Here is a 22,580-nt window from a genome sequence, read left to right on the forward strand (position 1 = left end):
GTAATGTATGTTTGATGTATTGTATATTTAAAATCAGCAGAACAGCAATATTACTCTATAATTTTTTAGTTTTCATAGTTGCACTCTTTTTTTAACACAAAAGAACCACATTAATTGTGATGAAATTTAAGAAAGAAAAACTGTGGTTGTGCCTCATTTTTTCATAATCGTAAAAATCAAAGCCTTAAAGAAAGCTTCATTGTAAAACAGTAATGCAAAATCAAATATAATGGCATACATATGGCACTAACTGCTAAAAATTATATTTTAAGCTATATATACTTAAAGACTGCCCAAATTTGTTTTCTTTATAGTTCAAGAAACAACTATAGGCTTTTGTCATAACCAGTTTAAACTTTATGTGTACTTCATTTTAAGTGCGGGAGTCAAATGCTCTTCATTTTCTTCCTCTTTTTTGTTTTATTGTAGCATTTTGACTACAACTGGTTAAAACTAAAAATGTGTTGTTTAAATCTCTGATATCAAAGTGGGATCTGAATTTCCAAAGTCCTCATTTTTCTCTTATGGAAAAGACAAAATGTACATAACTGCAGGCTCTCTCTCTGCAGATATTCCTAAATCTTTACCCTTCCAGCATCCTTCATCCTCTATAAAAAATAAGTTTACTCTTCTTTATTTAAGACAGCTGTCTCCAGAGCAGCTTCTCTGTGGCAAGCGCTGCCTGTACTTAGTGCATTTAGATGAGGATTTGTATTGCATGTTTTACAGTCATTATTCAAGGCACTTTCAGAGTGGCTGGGGGTCCTGGTGTCACCCACGCTCCCATTCATCTGGGGAGCCAGTTTCTCCTCGGCCATCACTCTGTTTTCAGCCAGGGACCCGTCTGAAGATGTAGCAGAGGACTTCGATTCCCCAGATTTTGACTTAAGTTCTTTGGCCACTTCTTCTGCTGAAGCAGCATAAAAAGGTCTGCCCTGAATCAATGACTGGTTTTTATAACCTCTGCCATAGTACCTTCCAACTCTTCCAAATGTTCTAATCACTGGGGTGGAAATAACTCCTATTGGACACCCTCTAGCTGGTCCTTCAACAGAAACAGTGCCAGCTATTTCTAGTTTGCCTCTCTGAGAAGGTACAGGTTGGACTCCACCCTGGGACTTGCTAGTCCTGCTGCTATCACTGCCTGAGAAGGCTCCACGGTGTCCCGATGCTGCCACCACATGGAAGGCATGGTAGGGGTCTGTTGCTACCATTTCCCCATAGGGGCCTCCAAAGCCACAGACACCTGCAAAGCCTCTGCCCCTGCCCTGAGAGGGTGAGACAGGTCCAAACTGCCGGGGGTATGCAGAGGCAGGGTAGAAGGGCAGGGCAGGAGGTGGTGGGAAAGGGAGTATGTGGTTCTGCTGGGAGAAGCTGAGCCCCTCAAGGACGCTCTGGTGCATCTTCTCTACCTTGGCAGCCTGCTCAGCCTGACCATCACAGAGGTCAATGAGCGGGGTCTTTTCCCAGCTGGCTTTGAGGAGTTTGGATTGGAAGAATTTCCCATCAAAATACATCCAAGGACAACAGTGTTCCCAGGGGATTGGCCGTCTCGGGGATCTAGGTTCTCAATCTTGAGTTCCTGGAGCTGATCAGGCTCATAGAGTTTGGGGGACAGCACCTGAGCCAGCAAGGCATCCAGCTCCTGACACTGGAGGATGCGTGCTCCTGGCCACTGCACCATGTACCGTAAGATGCAGCAGAGCACCATGAGGTGAGTGGGCACATTGGCAGGGTTGAGCATGGCCAGGGTGTCTGACCTCATGCAGGCCAGGAAGGCCCTAATCCTTCAGTTCCTGTCCTCCACAGCCTTTCCCAACCATAGCCTCTTCAGGTTGGGACAGGTCCACTCCCTGAAGGCAAGAGCTTCAACCAGTTCTGGGGTTTGAGGAGACTTCCCTTTGTAAGCTGCCCATTCTTTAATGATCACTGGTGAGAATTCTGGTGGAAATCTGTTCTTTCTAAAAGCAAGTCTCTCAGTTTTCTTTCTGTTTTCTGCCAAACTAAACAGGACTCCATAAACATACTGATGAACTGGCCTATGGACCAGAGCGGCTGGAGGCAGGTCCTTGTTGACTTCATCTTCAATAGAAACAGCAATTTAGATTTCACCCTTCATCAGGACATGGAAGATGTAGAGGTACATCCGCCCCTTCTTGTGCCTATGCTCGGCCACTCTCCGCACCTCAGGTGCAATGCGGGGCAGGGGAGGTGTGGTGATGTCCATGTGGTTCCTGGTGGGCACTGTCCATTGGCTGGACAGTGCCCATCTGGCTTCCCTTGCCTTCAGCTAGTTGGCTTTCTGAAGAGGCAGTGGATGAGCCTTCTGCCTTTGTTTGGTCTCCTGGGTCTCCTCGTGCCTGAGGCTCTGAGTGGCTTCCCATCTTCTCCCAGCCAATCTTGTTCCCACTGATATGGTTTGTCGTCCCTCCACTGCCCCCATCGTTGTCGGAAGATGACGATGTAGAAGATCCAGAGAAGTAGGCAGAATCCACGTGGTTGGGGCTGCCACTCCGGGCTGGGTTGATGGGCAAGGACCGCTCATACAGAGGCGTGTGTTTCCCTTCATGAGGAACGTTGCTGTAGCTGTTCTACTCCATTGGATTCTTCCCACTCGTGTCCAAAGTGAGAGCTGCTGGCTCAGAGAGGCTGTACGGGTATGGACTCTGGCCCGGGGCACCCCCCTGGGCTGGGCACCTGTGGGGCCATGGGCTTTGCTTGCAGAGAGGTCTGTGGAATGTTGAGCATCTGAGGAGGAACATGTGGCGGCACCATCCCAGGCATTCCAAACAGACCGGGTCCGGGTAAGTAATGAGGTGGATGAAAAGACATAGGCTTACTAGTCGCTGAATAATATGCAATTGCTCTCTTAAATTGTATAACTTTGTCATCTGTTCTAGACTGTGAATGCTGGAAAACATCTTTAGCTATGGCATCCAAGTCAGAGGTGTCCTGAATGTTGAGGACATAGGCAGCAACAGCTTTGATCACTACATCACAAGGTGGCAAGACCAGCTGGTGGGCGTGGACCTTTAGTGAGGCTAGTGGATGTTCTGGACCAAGTAAACTCCAATGAAAGGAAGCCAGATCTTCATCAGGCAGAATGTGATTTCCTAAGAGAGCAGCAAAAATAGGAAAATGATTTGGATTCAGGTCCAGTTGCTTGGCAACTTCATGCATCAGATATTGGCTTGTGGTGAGACTTTTCCCATTCTGGCTCAGTTTTAGGGCATGGGCACTGAAATAGTAGGGGATGTTGCACAGTGCATAATCAGAGTCATATGCAACCAAGCCATGGAAACCATCCTCTCTGCAGAAACCAATCACTTCCTGATGGTGATCTTCAATGCTCTGTGCAACCTTGACTTGGAAGCGGATGAGAGCCAGGCGGTTGCAGTGGGCCATGCAGATGAGCGGCAGGAACCAGACCTTGGGCGGCGGGGTGCCCTTGTTCTGGACATGGCTGATGATCTGCTGCACCATTTGGCACTCGTTGCCCTGCCGCTTGACCCACTCGTGCAGCCAGGCCTTCTCGAGCATGCCGTTGAAGAAGACAAAGAGCTCAATGTTGCCGCCAAAGCAGGCCTTGGCTAGCACCACCAGGTAGCTGAGCATGTGGTTCCACTGGCCGCCGCTGACCCAGTCGGTGTAGAAGCCGCCATAGAAGCGGTGCAGGCAGTTGGCATCCACCAGCAGGAGCAGCAGGGTCTGCCGGGGCCGCTGCCGCCCGCCGCCCACCAGGCTGCCCTGGGCCAGCTTCTGCAGCTTCACCGGCACCACAGCGCTCAGGCAGTACTTCTCGATGTAGTCCTGGAAGCCCTGCACGCCCATGGTGGCGGCCGGGGTGCGGGTGCAGGCAGGGGGCGGCGGGGCTGTGGTGGGTGGGCTGGGGCTGCGGCCTCTAGGGGGGACAGGGGTGGGTCGGGGGCGCGCTCATGGCTGCCGTGGCCGCTATGTGCTGCCGCCTCCCAAAGCCATGTCTGGGGAAGGATCTGCCACGGCCGAGGCCGAGGACTTCGCCTGACTTTCAGTGACCTAAGGCTCAGTGTCAGCTTGAGCCTGCATTCCAAGCTTTTTTTTAAATTTTGTGTTTTATCCCATCCTTTCCCTTTAGCCCTCAGTATCAAGCACAAAAATTGATGGACTAAAAAAAAACCTATCTTAGAACTCAGGAGAATAAAGAAAGAATCAAATTCATAGAATAAGTTAATACCTTAATAGTGGTGGAGCTTTTACCTGTAGTTTGAAACGGGAAAGATTGGAGGTAGAAGAAAAAATGAAAGGACACCTTTGGGGCCTTCTCTCCAGTTTTTCAGCGCTAGTCTTACTCAGCTTTCTATTATAGTTTTGTCCTTAAGTTAAGAAGTAATAATTAACTTATGAAAAAATTATTCGGGGACAGGAGTGTATCTTCCTTGATTTTCTTTTCCAGCCCTCAAATCCTATCTTCCTGTCCCACAATGTGAGCAGCTACTCCTGATATTCCTTTTCTTTAACAACTTTCAACTTGATGAGTAACTTATAGGTGACAGTCATGATTCCTGATTCTGATAATGCCATCTGATAAAAAATAGAAATGGAAAGTGGGACTGGAGAGGGAGTCAGAAGTGCTGTAGTGGCTGCCATGCCCTCTGCCACTATCCCCAGGCAAGGGAAGGCCCCACCATTTGGGAAGGTGGTTTCTATGTCACTGGACACCAGTTCTGAGCGTTAGTTTGAGAACTCATTCCCAAATGTGCTTTCCTCCCTCTCTCCTGCCCACCTCACCTTAAGTTTAATAAATATGGTTGTACTTTTTTTACTATAAAGTAAATGTCTGTAACTGCTGTACACTGCTGTAAACTTGTTAGAGAAAAATATAACTTGCATGTGGACTCCTCAGTTATTGAGTTATTGTGATCCTGTCTCATTCGGCAGGGGGAACATTCTCAAGAGGTGAAATACAGAAAGCTGATTCCCAGAAAAAAAAATCACACCTTGGTGAGGTGTGATTCCCAGCAAGTGCTGGCCCGGGAGGCTTTTGGTGAGCATGAAGCAGTAGCAAGTGGGTGAGGACGTCGTACGAGATCAAGAAGGTGTTCACCAGCCTCCCCCAGGTGGAGAGGAGCATCTCCAAAATCATCAGCGGCGACCCTAAGGGCAACAATTTTCTGTATGCCAATGGAAAGTGCGTCATCCTAAGGAACATCGACAACCCAGCCCTTGCTGACGTCTACACAGAGCACACCCATCAGGCGGTGGCGGCAAAGTATTCGCCCAGCAGATTCTACATCGCCTCCGGAGATGTGTTTGGGAAGCTGAAGATCTAGGATACCACACAGAAGGAGCACCTGTTGAAGTATGAATACCAGCCTTTCGCCAGGAACATCAAAGACATTGCCTGGACTGAAGACAGTAAGAGGATTGCCCTGGTCGGTGAAGGAAGGGAAAAGTTCGGAGCAGTCTTCCTGTGGGATAGTGGCTCTTCTGTGGGCGAAATCATGGGCCACAACAAAGTCATCAACAGTGTGGACATTGAGCAAAGCCAGCCATACCGGTTGGCCACAGGAAGCGACAATAACTACACTATGTTCTTTGAGGGACCCCCATTCAAGTTCAAGTTCACAATTGGTGATCACAGCCGCTTTGTCAATTGTGTGTGATTCTCTCCTGATGGGAACAGATTTGCCACAGCCAGTGCCGAAGGCCAGATATACATCTGTGATGGGAAGACTGGGGAGAAGGTGTGCACGCTGGGTGGAAGCAAGGCCCATGACGGTGGGATTTATGCCATTAGTTGGAGTCCTGACAACACCCATTTGCTTTCTGCTTCCAGGGACAAAACTTCCAAGATCTGGGATGTTAATATAAACTCCGTGGTCAGCGTGTTTCCCATGGGCTCCATGGTTCTGGACCAGCAGCTGGGCTGACTGTGGCAGAAGGACCACCTGCTCAGTGTCTCCCTGTCCGGGTACATCAACTATCTGGACAGAACAACCCCAGCAAGCCCCTGCGTGTCATCAAGGGTCACAGTAAATTGATCCAGTGTCTGACAGTGCATAAAAATGGCGGCAAGTCCTACATCTACTCTGGGAGCCATGATGGACACATTAATTACTGGGATTCAGAGACAAGGAAAAACGATTCCTTCGCTGGGAAGGGCCACATGAACCAGGTGTCCAGGATGACCATGGACAAGTTGGGGCAGCTCATCACCTGCAGCATGGATAACACTGAGCGGTACACCAACCTCACACTGTGGGACTACAGGGGACAAGGAGTAGTGGAACTGGACGTTCAGCCAAAGTGTGTCACTGTGGGCCCTGGGGGATACACTGTGGTGCTGTGCATCGGGCAGATCATCCGGCTGAAAGATCAGAGGAAGTGCTTAGCATTGACAGCCTGAAGTTGTGGCAGTGCACCCAGGTGGGGACACGGTGGCGGTTGGGGGTGCGGATGGCAGCATCCACCTGTACTCCATCCTGGGTATCACACTGAAGGATGAGGGCAAGCTCCTAGAGGCCAAGGACCCCATGACCTATGTGGCCTACTCCCATGATGGTGCCTTCCTTGCCATGTAAAACGCCAGCAAGTTGGTCACAGTGTTCAGCGTTGCTGATGGCTACTCGGAAAACAATGTTTTTATGGACACCATGCAAAAATCGTCTGCCTGGCCTGGTCCCCAGACAAGGAACACTTTGCATCTGGTGGCATGGACATGTTGGTGTATGTCTGGACCCTGAGTGACCCAGAAACCAGAGTCAAGATCCAAGATGCACACTGGCTGCACCATGTCAGCAGCCTGGCCTGGCTGGATGAGCACATGCTGGTCACCACCTCCCACAATGCCTCTGTCAAGGAGTGGACAATCACCTACTGAGGAGCCCCACCCCCACTTCTGGATGGACCTAATCAGGGACTAGAGTTTAACTGCAGTGGAACATGTCATTTCTCTATTTCTGTGATGCACCCCCTTGCCCCTGCCCCACCACAAGAGGCAGTAGGGCCCCATCATGACCCTCATCTCTGCAGGGTGTCTGTACACATTCTTCTGAAAGCTTTAGACAGGAACAGTTTGTACATAAAAAATAAAGCGAGCACTTAAAAAAAATTTTTTTTCAGTTATCACCAATTTTCACACAAACTTTTTTTTTTCTTCCTATTGCAGTTAAAGGGCCATTGCCAGTCAGCTGAAGAGGGAAATGCTTGCTTCTCCCTTTAAGCTGTTAATCAGTGTAATGCAAAGAAAATAAAAATAGCAGCCACATAAATCTCCATGGCATTGCATTCAAGCAAAGGACAATATAAGTAACTTAAAGAAATATCCACATTCAATGCACTTAATGAAATCCTGTTTTCTTTGCAGTTACATGAGGCAGCAGTACTAGCTAGCTAGTGTCTAATATTGCACTTTTGTAGCATAAATGCAGCTAAACACAGTGTTAAACACTGACAGCATCATTACCTGTTCTAACTGCATCAGTGTTTACCTCTCATCTAGCATGCTGACTATAGTCCTATGCTTTAAAAGCTTATAATCATTTGACAGTTAAGGCCTTAGAGAAAAAGGTTTAATGCTATCATAATATATACATGCATTCACTTCTGTTCAGTTAGTATATTGTTTTCTAGAATACACTGTTCAAATAGTCTCACTTCTGTGATATTAGAAACTATGGAATCTCTCTTATTAAAATATAAAATATAAAATAATGCATATGAAGCCTCAATATTCAGTTACAGTTCAAACTACAAATTACTAACTACATGTAGCTGCTTCATTTTTTGTTTTGTATTTTGGCCCCTAGTTCATTATTTACAACTGATACCTACTGAGAAAAAGGTCCAAACTTTTAAACTTTCTATGTTTTGTGGAGGGTGCACCATGTTTTTTAAAGTATCTTCAGGTGTTTTAAAATTATTTGTTTTTAACTATAAGATCATTATGGCAAAAAGACTTGGAAAATAACAATTTTACTCTTTCTCCTAAGCTTGCAATTTTAGTATTCCAAGACCTTATGCTTGAATTACTTAGCAAGAGGGCATGACTATGCAGAAGACAGGAAAATGAAGAGAAAAGAGTGGGAATATACAAAAGCTTCCTTAACAGAGATCATGGTGGAGATGGCAGACACTGATGGAGTTTTTATTCAACACTTAAAACTTAGGAAACAACCATGATGCCACCTTAGCTGGAAGTAATAGAGACGTCTGATTCCAAATTCACATTTTAAATGCCTATTTGCAATTGGCAAAGAGCCAGGTATGCTGCATGCTGCTTGCTATAAGGATTTGGCATCACTGGTTCAAATTTTTTCATTCCACCAAAAGATAAGGCACAGGCCCACTTGTCCAATCAAGTTTGCTGAAAATACTGCATCCTGAGTGTAGACAAACTTCCCCTGAATTTGCTAGAAGTTTTCTTGCATCTGGTAGTTTCAAGATCCCTATACACCTTTCAAACACTTCTTTTCTGAGGATGGTCTAACTGCTGGGGCCCTTAAATACAAACCCATTCTTTGGGTAGAGTCCTGGCCTGGTCATTTGTGTGTATAAGTTCATCCTCGGTTGCATACTGGTAACCTTGGAAGAAGTTAAGAATTTCCTTAACTCCAGTATTGTAGGCCAGGCCCTGCATTCTGACCACCGTGCCAGGCTGTGGAGGGACACCGCTAAGATTAGCAGCTGTAGGGAAGTAGCCAAGTATTGGTTTTTCTTTTTTTTTTCTAGGTGCAGCGTTAAGGCTGAAGTCCCCTTTCTTTACACTTTATTTTACACTGAATGTATATCCTATTTACAATAGAATGAAACAATAAAGCTGTCTTCATTTGGAAATCAAGGCACCATTATCATCCACATCTTCACCAGGACTGTAGTTGGGGACTCAGAGGAGTAAGGATGAAGATGTCCCTCTCTCAGAAACCAGGAAGAGCCAAGCTGTGACTCCCCACTCCCCAACTCATCCTTATTCCTCCTCCACTGCCCATGGCCATCAGTGTGGGGCCTGTGTTAGAGACAGGTGGGGAAGAGAGCCCAAAAACCATCTGCCTGCATGGAGGCATCATAAATGAAGGGGGAGGCTGGGCGCAGTGGCTCATACCTGTAATCCCAGCACTTTGGGAGGCCAAGGCAGGAGGATCATGAGGTCAGGAGATCCAGATCATCCTTGCTAACACAATGAAAACCTATCTCTACTAAAAATACAAAAAAAAAAGCTAGGTGTGGTAGCACATGCCTTTAATCCTAACTACTCAGGAGGCTGAGGCAGGAGAATCACTTGAACCCAGGAGGTGGAGGTTACAGTGAGCTGAGATCACGCCACTGCACTCAAGTCTGGGTGACAGTAAGACTCTGTCTCAAAAAATTAAATTAAATTAAATTAAATTAAATTAAATTAAATTAAAACAAAAAATGAGGGGGGAACATGGCAGCACCTTTAAAACAGCAACATGGGCCGGGCACAGTGGGTTACACCTGTAATCTCAGCACTTTGGGCAAGGTTAGGAGTTCAAGACCAGCCTGGCCAACATGGTGAAACCACTGTTTCTACTAAAAATTTGAAAATTAGCTGGGTGTGGTGGCAGGCACCTGTAATTCCAGCTACTTGGGAGGCTGAGGCAGGAGAATTACTTGAACCCAGGAGGCGGAGGTTGCAGTCAGCTGAGATTGCACCACTATACTCTAGCCTAGGCGACAGAGTGAAACACCATCTCATAAACAAAAACAAAAAAACAGCAACATGTTAACACTCACAAATGAATAAGTAGACAGCAAGAAGCTGAGTATAACAGGATTAACAGGGGTGAGTAGCAGGACAGATGGCTGCGGAGGGATGGTAATACAGTTAAGGTGTGTTGGCACTAATTGCTCCCAGGGAAGGAAAGCAGGTCTGGGCTCCTGGTTCAGGTGTTTCCAGGTCCAAGAGGGGTGTTCAGCATAGTGGGGCTGGGGGATTAGGACATCCTGATGGTCAGGACACCTTGGTGACACTGTTCCCCACTGACAGCACTCTCCCCACCCTGACAAGGTCCTTTCCACTCCTCTGGTTGCTAGGGCACTGGGGACTCAAGGGCAGCTCTGGGAGTTCAAGGAGTCCAGCTGGCCTCTTCAAGGTGCTGTGGGTGATGCGGCTGCAGCCACAGGAGATGGAGGAACTCGCAACATGCCTCTTCTTGCAGACAGAGGTCCCAGGGAGGGAAAATGTTGGTTTAGGGCCCTTTGTGGTGAACAGGAGCATGGGTTCCCTGGGGATGAAGGGCTGGTTTAGCCTGTTCAGCTCCTGGGGGACTCTGCCCCAGCCAATGCACTCATAGAAACTGGGCTTTGAGGGAGGCTCCTCAGAAATATCGAAGGTGGCATTGAGGTCTCAAGTGGGTCAACAGTTCTGCATGGCCAAAGGACCCAGGGGCACCCGGCTTTTGATGACTGTGGCTGAGCACAAGTGAGGGGAAGGGCAGGGGGAAGAGGCCCTTTCTCCTTCGGGGGTTCTGGGCCCCAGTGAAGATTGGGCATCAGAGACCCTCTCCTCAGGCAGGGCAGAAAGGACTGGCGCTGGCACTTGGTGCCCCGCTTTAGGGCCGTGGGACTGTCTAGTTCCAAGGAGCATGGTCTCCTCCTCTTCTTCTCCATGGGCCATTGGGATCCCTGGCCTGGGGAGTAGTTAGGTCCAGGTGGAATCCCCAATGTGTGTAGGGGGCCACTCAGCTGCCTCACCATGGTCTGGGTCACAGGGCCAGTATATCCCAAAGGCTTTGACTCTGAACATAGCTCTTGAGCCAGAGGTGACACCCCCATGGCAAGGCCAGAAGTCCTAGAGGCCTCTGCCTCAGGCTCAATGTTTTCTTCTTGCACCAGCTGCTGTAGGGTCTTAAACTCTGTGAACATGTCGGGGGTCAGAAGGTTGGCTGCTTGGAGCAGGGAGTATTGCTGCTGGGCCAGGCACAGCATCTTTAGGGCCAACTGCTTAGAACAGTCCTTGTCCAGTTCCTGTGCTGAGAGGTGGCCCATGACTAGCTTCGGCTGCAGGGTCAGGCCAGAGGACTCTGGCAGTGCATGTGTGGGGTTCTGCTCTGGCATCTGGGTTAGAACCTTCTCAGCTGGGCCTTCATCCTGGTCCTTTGGGCACTGCCCCTGGTCTGAAGAGGTCCCTTCCATGGCCCTCTCCACCTGGGTCTCTGTCCCCAAGCTCTCCTCTTACAGGGCTCCAGGCCCTGCAGGGAGCTCTGGCATGCAGGGCTGGTGTTGTGGTGGTGGTTCTGACTTGGGGGCTCCTGGGACGTCCTGTGGGGGTAGCCTCCCCCTTCATATACTTTGAGCTTCTTCCTTAGAGTGGCTACCTCGGCCTGGAGCTGTTGGCAGATGGTAGAATACTGGCTGATGTGACAGTCCAGGCTGGTCACGTTGCTCTTCAGTGAGAGCCTGATCTCCTTGGCCCGGTCAGCATACTTGAGGGTGTTGTCTGTGTCCTCGTAGGCCAGGCTGGAGGGGATGATGGCAGCAATCATCACTGTGTGGCAGTTGCCCCCAAGGGAGTCTTTGAGCAGGCGGGTTAGTTTGCTGTCCCTGTAGGGCACATGGGTCTTGTGGCCCTTTGCGTCGGCCAGGGCGTTGAGGACGTTGATGAGTGCCCGCAGAGTGGTTGATGTTGGCACCATCCTGCAGCTGCTCCCCCTTCGCATGGGTGCTGGATACCCACTCTGAGCCAGCCAGGTCAATCAGGCTCATCTTGGCCACCTGGATGGCCTGGGTCAGTCCTGGAACCCAGTCCTGCTGCTTCATGAAGATCTGGAAGATGGCATGGGAGTGGGAGGAAGTTGCCTTGGCATCAGTGGGTTACAGTTCCCCCTGGTCAGCATCTCCAGCAGCTGCTCGGCTGAGACTGGCTAGTGGAAAGAAAGTCCTTGCACCACCACTCCCTTGTTGGGGTCCTCGTGGATGGCAAGGAGCCCCTTGGGCTCCAGGAGGTCGTGGATCTGCTCATTGTATACCTCCTGGTAGCTGACAAGCACCTCGAAGTGCTTCTCCTGCTGGTGGGCCTCCAGGCATTTGTACAGTTCTACAGTGGTCAGGTACATGATGCCGGGGTCCTCCTCCTTTCCAAGCATGGTGTGTGTCTTCCCAGCCCTGGTGGCCCCGTAGGCAAACACTGAGCAGTTGTAGCCTTGGAGGATGCTGTCCAGGATGCTGTGTGTGCTGTGCTGGAACACGTCCTGTTGGCTGGCTGCCTCACCAAAGACCCATCAGAGACAAACGTCAGGTCTTTGCTCTTCTTCTTGGGGCCATGATGGGTCTGCCCCATTTCAGGCCAGGGAACCCTCTGTCTGGCTCCTCAAGGTTAAACACCAGCAGCCGTTCATCCACCACCTGCACCACTGGCCGCCACTGACTGTCCAGCTCCCAAGGGGTGGGGGGCCGCACCCGCACCACCACCTGCAGTGTACTGTCCTCCACTGCCATCACCCTGGTGACACCCTTCATCGGTTCTCCACCACTGGCATCGCTGCTCCCTCACAGGTCCCACAGCCACAACACAGACAGGAGCACCCACCCAACAAGAGCATGCCCCACACCATGCTGTTCTTTTTTTTTTTTTCTTTGTTGCTTAAAGAACTTTTAAAATGCATGCACCCATAAAGCCATTCAAGGAGAGGGAAGGAGGCCCCCTTCTCCTCATTCTTACTTTAGAATCCTTACTGGGCCTGGGCCAGAAATTAGTACTTCTGAATATTTCAGAGAAGTCCAAAGTGTTAAAAAATCTTTTATGCAAAAGAACGTCTTTCAGCATCAGTGAATAGTAACACTCATCAGAATTTCCCAATAACACAAAAACAAAGCCAAGTCCATACATTTGATCAGATGTCAGAGTAATGGGAGGTGGACTATGATTTCAACCTTAGTCAGAGCTCCTGCTGGCTTCTTCCTATACACTGTTCACCAATTTGAGTAAAGTGGACTTTGTGAGAGAATAGTGTTTGATGGCCAGGACCTCTTTTGGGCATTTCTTCCTAAGTAGAATACACAACAGATAAGGGAGTAGGGGAGGTAATACAGGGAAGCTACTCTTTCCAGCTCAGAAGGAGTTGATGAAGCCCATATATACATTCAAGAAGCCCATGGGATCCTCTAGCTGTGGATAGTGGCTAACGTGGTCATCCAGAATCAAGACTGTGGACCGCAGCAGCATTTTCCTGTACAGCTCCAAAAATTCTGTATAGGGATTTACAGGATCTACTGGCCCATAGATAAAATGAATGGGGATAGTTACAGAGGCAAGAACTCCCACCCAGCATCTTCTGAACTTCTTCCTTTGATTGATGTACTGTAAGAGACTTCGGGAGAATACAAAGAAGTTCATCAGTTGGGTGAGGATGAGTGACAGCACACCTCCATCTTTGAGTAGCTCTTGGAGAAGGAGTGGAAGGTGAGTCTCAGTAAAGAGACCTCCATTTGACAGACAGAGACTCTTTATGGTAAGCCAACCGGATCGATTCTGCTTGTACCTGCAGAGATGCTCCTGAGCAACAGTATCTCCACAGTCATGAGACAGAAGGTTGATCCTGCAGTTCTGGAGCCCCAGATGCCTCAAAAGAGCTTCCACGATGCTGGCCTGCTCAAATATGGAATAGTGATGCAGTCTCAGTTTGTCACTGAAGCCAAAGCCTAAGAAATCAAGAGCAATCACCCGATGAAACCTCAAGGTCAGACCTTCCCAATACTACCCTTACTTATGACACCCAGAAGATAAACCTTTATGATAGTTTTGAAGCATCCAAGAAAGCCAGTGATCAGCTATCTTTTGGGGTGGCTGCCATCTTCAGGCCTTCACACAGCTCATCAGCAAATGCAGTGCAGTTCATCTGCGATGCTTTGGGAGTTCCCCACATACAGACCTGCTAGAAGCACCAGGTGTCAGACAACAAAGATTCCTTCTATGTCAGTCTCTACCCACACTTCTCTTCATTCAGCCATGCCATTTTATACCTGGTGCCATTTTTCAAGTGGAAAACTGTTACAGTTGTATATGATGACAGCACTGATCAGCAGTCCATTAACAAAAATACTCTGGACTGGTAAACAGAGGCCTGAGATTTTAGTCCCAGTTTGGTTACTAAATTACTGGTACAACTTCAGAAAAGACAAGAAGGGAATGGAAATGACTGCATAAATGAGCTATTATGGACTGACATTGTGGTAGTTGCTGTCACATAAACTATTTTACTTAATCTTCAAAACAATTCTGAGTCCCAAAGGAAACAGGTTATCATGACATCATGACTGTTACCTCCAGTGACTGGCTCCCCTGCCCACCAAACCTAAGCCAGAAATATGAATGTCTTCCTTGATTCTTTTCTTTTTTAGACTCCACAATCGGTTGTCAATTCTATACTTCTGTGATCTCTAAAATATTTATTTCTTCCTGCCCCCACCACTTCTTTTTTTTTTTTTTTTTTTTTTGAGACAGAGTTTCGCTCTTGTTACCCAGGCTGGAGTGCAATGGTGCGATCTCAGCTCACCGCAACCTCTGCCTCCTAGGTTCAGGCAATTCTCCTGCCTCAGCCTCCCGAGTAGCTTGGATTACAGGCACGTGCCACCATGCCCAGTTAATTTTTTGTATTTTTAGTAGAGACGGGGTTTCACCATGTTGACCAGGATGGTCTCGATCTCTTGATCCACCCACCTCGGCCTCCCAAAGTGCCAGGATTACAGGCTTGAGCCACCACGCCCGGCCCCCCCTACCACTTCTTAGGTCGAAATCACCTTCCTCTGTCATCTGAATTATTACTGACAGCCTTCTAACTGGTCTCCAGTTTTGTAGTCTCTCCACTGCAGTTAGTGTAAATTTTTTAAAAATACAATTCTGGTACATTCCCCTCTTAATAATTTCTCATTCCGCTAAGGCATTTTTGAGAAGACTTATGATGTTTGATGTGATCTACTCCCTGTATTTTCCAATGATATTTGGCTCTAAATCCCCCACTAATTTATTTCAAGTTGAGCCATTAGACATGTTATAGTTGTAGAAAATAATATTCTGTTCACCCTGAAAGCCCTTATTCTGATCCTATTCCTCCCAGTCACCAAGTGCACACATGTCCATGTGCACATTTGCACAAACACGCTCATGCATACCAACTGGCTTGGATGTTACAAAGAAGGGCTTCCCTGACCCCTGATTTCAAGTCTGGGATAGTTCTCTCCAAACACATCCAGAAGCACTGTAGAAACTTCCATGGCCATCCTCACACCCCTGAAAACTCTCATCACACTCTGAATGGCTTTTCTTGGGTGCATCTTCTGCTGGATTAACCACACATCCTAGCAGGGTGAACCCTAAGGCTGTTCGCTGTTTTATTACCAGCATCTAGAATGTTGCCTGATTGTATACTTCTTAAAAATAGGAAGATGCTTATATCCATTTTTAAGCAAGATAATTCCCAAGAGTTAAGTATACTGCCCAAGGTCAAATTTGGTTAGGTAGCCTTTAAGTGCTTACCATTTAAGAAATAGATTCAGCCATAATTTTCAGATATATGGACAAAATTTGTGTTACAATTTCAAAAATGTTATAAGAAAGAGTGAATTGTGTTTACATTTGATTTGAACTGCTATTAAACATATATATATATATATATATATATATATATATATATATATACATAAAAGCAGCGATGGTACCCATGGCCTCCTGGATCCTTATAATGCCTTCCTCTCTGCAGTAAAATGGATAATGACAGAACCTGTCTTGTTCCTGGTGGAATTTAACCTCTGCAGTTGGTGGCACTCTGATATGACAGCTAAAGTCCAGAAATTGAAACAGACCCTGGAGCCTTGTGATACCGAATATCCAGCATTTGTCTCTGAGTGCACCATCAAGGAGACCACAGGGAATACTGCTTGTGAAGACTGCTCCAAGTCCTTTGTCATCCAGCAAATCCCAAGCAGCAACCTGTTCATGGTGGTGGTGGACAGCAGCTGCCTCTGCAAATCTGTGGCCCCCATCACCATGGCACCCATTGAAATTAGGTATAATGAATCCCTTAAGTGTGAATGTCTAAAGGCCCAGAAGATCAGAAGGTACCCAGAATCTTGTCATGGCTTCCATCCTGAGGAGAACACAAGGGAGTGTGGGGCTGCACTGGGTCTCCAGGCCCTGCCAGTCCTCCTACTGCTCCCTCTGCTTTTGATGCTCTTCTCAAGGTGACACTGACTGAGATGGTCTCTTGGCATGCTAAATCATGGATAAACTGTGAACCAAAATATGGGGCAACATACGAGACATGAATATAGTCCATCAGCATCTCATCATGATTTTAAACTGTGCATGATATAAACTCTAAAAGATATGTTGACAAAAAGTTATCTTTCTACTTTGCCAGTCATTCAAATGTGAGTTTGCCACATGATAATCACCCTTCATCAGAAATGGGACTGCAAGTGGTAGGCAGTGTCCCTTCTGCTTGAAACCTATTGAAACCAATTTAAAACTGTGTACTTTTTTAAAAAGTATATTAAAATCATTAAAAAAACTTCAGATGAGTTATGTGGGCACGTCAAAGTGAGAAGAGAAACCTACAGATATATACAGTATATATATATATATATATATATATATTGTTATATATATATATATATTGTTAGGGGTGGGAGAAATCCAAAATAAATGCTTGTTTCATTTTTAAGCTGCTGATATTCATTCCTTATTGTATGTTGTCAGATGAGGAAATTGTGCAGTCCTGGTACATAAAGATGAATAATATAAACAGAAATCTATAATTTTTAAGGTCTTAACCTGTGACTTTAATAAGCTGGAACAGTCCACCGATTGGGTATAATGAATTGCAGTATATACATATGAGTGCTTTTTAAGTGATCTTTTCTTTTGTTAAGTCATGTAAATTCATAAATCCTTTTGCACTGATGTGTTGAACCTTATTCTTGTACATTCAATCAAGGCCAACTTTTATAATTTTTCTTTTGTTTTCAATGACCTTGAAATGGTATAGCATGGTGATATTCTATGCAACTCTAGTTATACTTTTTGGTTTGACACTGTATTTTTTCACATTGATTTACTGGTTGATGGTAGATTTTATAACCTAACAGGGTTCTTATGCGGTGAGTAACTGTAGATGCATGTACTTGTGTTTTGTGTAATTATTGAAGTGCAATGATGTATAAAAAAGTGGATTTACCTGTTTTTAAAAATAAAACATTGATAAAAGGTGAAAAAAAATACAAAATTAGCCGGGCATGGTGGTGCATGCCTGTAATCCCAGCTACTCAGAAGGTTGAGGCAGGAGAATCACTTGAAGCTGGGTGGCCGAGGTTGTGGTGAGCCCAGATATGCCACTGCACCCAGCCGGGTGCAGTCCCTCTCTCCCCACCCTCCAAAAAAAATCCTCAGGCTGATCACTGGGGGTGGATTCCTGGGGAGGGGACTGGGATGGAAATTCTCCCAGGGGTGTAGATGGTCACCGACAGGATGGGCTAGATTGGGGTCACTGCAAGGGAGGAACTGGACAGCCTCCCGAGGGGGAGAGGGAAGGCTGAGCTACTGGGGACAGAAGACAGGGACGATCAAAGCCAGAGCTGGGTGGGGAGAGAGGCCGAGTCCCAGGAGGAGAGGCTGAGTCTGGAGGGAAAAGGAGACCAGGGTCCAAGAGCAGGTTCGGCGGAGCCCCCCAGCCCCGGGCAGGCAGTGGGGCCGAGTCTCTGGGCAAGGCCCTAGAAGCCTCTGATGTGGCAATACGTCTCCATGCTGGCAAAGAGGATGTACAGGAGCCACAGGCCCAGGAAGAGTGCAGTGGTGGAGAGCTTGGGTCCACGCGGGTTGCGTGGGTCACCGCCGATGCGCTGCCAGCGTCGGTACAGCAGCACGGCGATGCTCACGAAGGCGAAGTCGGTAAAGAGCATGACGGAGAAGGCCAGCGTGCCTGTGCGCACCTCGAAGGGGCGGCCCTGCACAGCCCAGTACACAGCGGCCACCGACCAGGCCACGCCCAGGCCCAGGAACACGTTCACCGCGTTGGAGCCGGTCACGTTGCCAATGGACGCATCAGCGCACTGGTCCTGCAGCGCCGCCACTTTGCTGGCGAACGTGTCAGGGATGGAGGTGCCCAGGGCCACAAAGACAACAGCGTTGACAGAGTCCTTGAGGCCAACGGTGCAGCCGAAGTGGGAAGCAAGGTCCCCAATGAGGGAGGTGAGTAGGCCGATGACCAGGATGTACAAGAGGAGACGCCAAAGCAGGCCCAGCCATGGCAGTAATTGGTGGGGGGCACACAGGCGAAGAGAAGACATTGCCTCATGGGCCTGTGCTGTCACAAGAGGAACAGCTGCCCCTCCTGGGCCACTTGGTGAGAGGTTTTGTTTGATGCCTCTGCCTCCCTCTTGCCAGCATGGATTCTGGGTGGACACAGCCTTGTGAAAGGAAGGTCCAGTATCACTAAGAGCTGCTCATTCATTCCCACCCTGCACTGTATCAAATGTATCATATTTTCTCATGTTGAACACTTTAGCCTTGCTTGAAAATGAGCAACAAAGCTGGACAATCGCTAGTTGTATATAAAATTTAATCTCATTGAATGTACAGTTTTCGAATTTCACATGTATATTAAAGAACCAGTGTAACCTTTCATATCAACATTCTTAAAGAAAGAAAAAGAAGCTCCTTTTGCTGTCATCCCACTCTAGAAGTCTTATTTTCAAGCTGTTCTAAATAGCTTCCCTTGTCTCAGTTTCCCCAAAAGGGGTACCCAGGCCCCTCCTCTGTGTGCCCCAGCTGCATCAGCCAGCCTCTAGCTGGCTCCATCGTATTCTACCGCCTGACGTTTTCCCTCAATTACTGTAACATTACTGTATAAAATAAACTCTCTCTTTCCCCTGGGTGGGGGAAGAACAGCATGGTGTGGGGTGTGCTCTCATTGGGTGGCTGCTCGTCTGTGTTGTGGCTGTGGGACCTGCGAGTGAGCAGCGATGCCAGCGGCAGAGAACCAACGAAGGGTGTCACTATGGTGATGGCAGTGGAAGACAGTACACTGCAGGTGGTGGTGCAGGTATGGCCCCCCACGCCTTGGGAGCTGGACAGTCCATGGTGGCCGGTGGTGCAGGTGGCGGATGAATGGGTGCTGGTGTTTAACCCTAAGGAGCTGGACAGAGGGTTCCCTGGCCTGAAATGGGGCAGACCCATCATGGCTCCAAGAAGAAGAGCAAAGACCTGACATTTGTCTCTGATGGGTCTTTGGTGAGGTGGCCGGCCAACAGGACGTGTTCCAGCACAGCACACACAGTGTCCTGGACAGCATCCTCCAAGGCTACAACTGCTCAGTGTTTGCCTACGGGGCCACCAGGGCTGGGAAGACACACACCATGCTTGGAAGAGAGGAGGACCCCGGCATCATGTACCTGACCACTGTAGAACTTTACAAATGCCTGGAGGCCCACCAGCAGGAGAAGCACTTCGAGGTGCTCGTCAGCTACCAGGAGGTGTACAATGAGCAGATCCATGACCTCCTGGAGCCCAAGGGGCCCCATGCCATTCATGAGGTCCCTGAGAAAGGAGTGGTGGTGCAAGGACTTTCTTTCCACTAGCCAGCCTCAGCCGAGCAGCTGCTGGAGATGCTGACCGGGGGAACTGTAACCATACGCAGCACCCCACCGATGCCAAGGCAACTTCCTCCCACTCCCATGCCATCTTCCAGATCTTTGTGAAGCAGCAGGACCAGGTTCCAGGACTGACCCAGGCCGTCCATGTGGCCAAGATGAGCCTGATTGACCTGGCTGGCTCAGAGTGGGCATCCAGCACCCATGCGAAGGGGGAGCGGCTGCAACTTGAAGCTTGACATCGTCTCTGAAGTATTATTTCTAGAGGAGGGTATGCTGACACTACACCAGTGCGCTTGGTTGCTTATGTCCTGTGAACTGAAAAGCAAGTAGCAGATTTTAGTTTTAAACCAGATTTGAGGTGAACTTTTCTAATTAAAAATCGAATCGCTGCATACATGACACTGAAAAATGCAGTGGCTCACGCTTGTAGTCTGAACACTTGGCACTACAGTGCAGGTGTAGCATGTGGCAGGAGGCCGAGGTGGGTGGATCACCTGAGGTCAGGAGTTTGAGGCCAGCCTGGCCAACAAGGCAAAACCCTGTCTCTACTAAAAAAACACAAAAATTAGTCAGGCATGGTGGCGGGTGCCTGTAATTTCAGCTATTCAGGAGGCCGAGGCAAGAGAATCACTTGAACGTAGGAGGCAGAGGTTGCAGTGAGCCGAGATCGCACCAGTGCACTCCAGCCTGGGTAACAAGAGTGAAACTCCATCTCAAAAAAAAAAAATATATATATATATATATATACACACACACACACACACACACACACACACACACACACACACAAAAAAAAAAAAAAATAAGCTGGGCATGGTGGCGTGCGCCGGTAGTCCCAGCTACTCAGGAGGCTGAGGCAAGAGAATTGCTTGAACCCAGGAAGTGGAGGTTGCAATGAGCTGAGATTGCGCCATTGCACTCCAGCCTGGGTAACAAGAGTGAAACTCTGTCTCAAAAAAAAAAAAAAAATACAAAAATTAGCTGGGCATGGTGGCGTGCACCTGTAGTCCCAGCTACTCAGGAGGCTGAGGCAAGAGAATTGCGCGAACCCAGGAGGCGGAGGTTGCGGTGAGCCAAGATGGCGCCATTGCACTCCAGCCTGGGTAACAAGAGCGAAATTCCATCCCAAAAAAAAAAAAAATACAAAAATTAGCTGGGCATGTTGGCATGCGCCTGTAATCCCAGCTACTCGGGAGGCTGAGGCAAGAGAATTGCTTGAACCCAGGAGGTGGAGGTTGCAGTGAGCCAATATTACGGCCAATCGCCAGCTATCATATTACTATTTCAGGTGGCAGGAAGGAGTTGGGGAAGGCAGAGAGGAATACTCTGTGACCAGTTTATTTTATTTTATTTTTTTAGATGAAGTCTCACTGTGTCACCCAGGCTAGAGTGAAGTGGTAGAATCTTGGCCCACTGCAACCTCCGCCTCCCAGGTTCAAGTGATTCTCCTGCCTCAGCCTCCCAAGTGGGACTACAGGTGTGTGCCACAACACCTGGCACATTTTTATATTTTTAGTAGAGACAGTGTTTTACCATGTTGGCCAGACTGGTCTTGAACTTCTGACCTCAGGTAATCCACCTGCTTTGGCTTCCCAAAGTGCTGGGATTACAGGCGTGAGCCACCATTCCCATCTCCTGTCCCTAATTTTAAGGCTGCTTATTAAAAGTTTAGCCCAGGCCAGGCACAGTGGCTCACTCCTGTAACTTTGGGAGCCTGAGGTGGGCGGATCATGAGGTCAGGAGATTGAGACCGTCCCGGCCAACATGGCAAAACCCTGTCTCTACTAAAATGCAAAAAGTTAACCAGGCGTGGTTGTGCATGCCTGTAATCGCAGCTACTCAGGAGGCTGATGCAGGGGAATAACTTGGACCTGGGAGGCAGAGGTTGCAGTGAGCCGAGATTGTACCACTGCAGCACAGCCTGGCAACAGAGTGAGATTCCGCCTCAAAAAAAGGAAAAAATTTAGCCCAGCATTTGTGTGTTTCTTGACTGTGGCTTAATCACATAGCCATGCCTCATTGCAAGGGAAGGTTTTTTCACACCTAGTAGTAATATGGTCAGCTGAAGCGGACACCAGCAAAGAAGGGGAGAAGGGTAACCATGGTCTGCCCAGCTCTACAGCAGGATTTAGGCTCTGGAATCAGACTGAGTTGCAATACTGGTTCTGCCTTCTTGAACACATTACTGAATCTTGCTGTGCTTTGGTTTCCTTGTTTGTAAAATGAGGATGCTAGTGTCCTCTCCTAGGAGTTTTCTGAGAGGGAAATGTGAAACGCCACCTCCAGTGCCAGCACAGTGTCTGCTACATGCCAGCTCTTACTCTGGGAAATAGGCCAGTCTGCATGGATGCTGCTTAAAGAATGGCAGTTGTGTTCTCTAGAAGGGCCTAGAGATCAGGAAGACTGAACTGCTTCGTGGTTGTTTCTGGCAGGTTTGGCCATGGCACCTTTCTGCTGTGCCTGGAAACCATTTACCAGAAAGTGACGGGCAAGGAGCTGAGATACGGCGGCCTGACGGGCAAACCCAGCATCCTCACTTACCAGTACACAGAGGAGCTGCCCAGATGACAGGAGGAGAGGTGAGGCTGGGCCGCCCCCATCCAGAAGCTCTATGCTGTGGGGTAGGCTCTACTTCCCCTCCTCCATCCCTTTCATGATGTCCCCTTCCCTCCCTCTCTTCTCTCACCCCCGTTTCCCTGTATCTGATTCACTCTTCTGCCCCGAAACTCTTCTCTGCTCCCTTTGCTTTGCAACACTGAGTTAGGGCTTTCTTCTTTTTCCTTTCCCGGTGTGGCTGCCCCTGCCAGGGATAACCCTATGCCTGTTGTGTATGGTGCCAACCTGTTCCACCAATACCTGCAGAAGGCAACACATAACGGGGCACCAGAATTAGGGGCTGGGGGCCCATGGCAGCAACAGCCCTCAGCAAGCCAGAGCTGCATCTCCATCCTGATGTGCAAGGGCATGTACAATCCCAGGGACCTGCAGTCCATGGA

At 48.3% G+C, this 22,580-nt stretch overlaps 6 pseudogenes across 1 annotated transcript; 2 read left to right on the plus strand and 4 right to left on the minus strand.

The window, feature by feature from the left end:
• Positions 1-771: 771 nt before the first annotated feature.
• On the minus strand, positions 772-3,831 carry LOC103790814 (constitutive coactivator of PPAR-gamma-like protein 1 pseudogene; annotated as a pseudogene).
• LOC100391707 (WD repeat-containing protein 1 pseudogene) lies at positions 3,830-6,914 on the plus strand (annotated as a pseudogene).
• A 3,035-nt stretch (positions 6,915-9,949) lies between these two features.
• On the minus strand, positions 9,950-12,444 carry LOC100391343 (kinesin-like protein KIF18B pseudogene; annotated as a pseudogene).
• Positions 12,445-12,811: 367 nt separating this feature from the next.
• LOC100390992 (mesoderm-specific transcript homolog protein pseudogene) lies at positions 12,812-13,835 on the minus strand (annotated as a pseudogene). The gene is made up of 2 exons (XR_013536477.1): positions 13,788-13,835; positions 12,812-13,693 (listed from the first exon to the last, which is right to left on the minus strand). The product of XR_013536477.1 is annotated as a mesoderm-specific transcript homolog protein pseudogene (transcript).
• A 1,802-nt stretch (positions 13,836-15,637) lies between these two features.
• LOC100390626 (voltage-dependent calcium channel subunit alpha-2/delta-3 pseudogene) lies at positions 15,638-16,255 on the plus strand (annotated as a pseudogene).
• A 1,448-nt stretch (positions 16,256-17,703) lies between these two features.
• LOC100390266 (sodium/calcium exchanger 2 pseudogene) lies at positions 17,704-18,287 on the minus strand (annotated as a pseudogene).
• Between the last annotated feature and the right edge of the window lie 4,293 nt (positions 18,288-22,580).

The sequence above is a fragment of the Callithrix jacchus genome, chromosome 6, assembly GCF_049354715.1.
Source record: "Callithrix jacchus isolate 240 chromosome 6, calJac240_pri, whole genome shotgun sequence".
In the NCBI taxonomy this organism is placed as follows: Eukaryota; Metazoa; Chordata; class Mammalia; order Primates; family Cebidae; genus Callithrix; species Callithrix jacchus.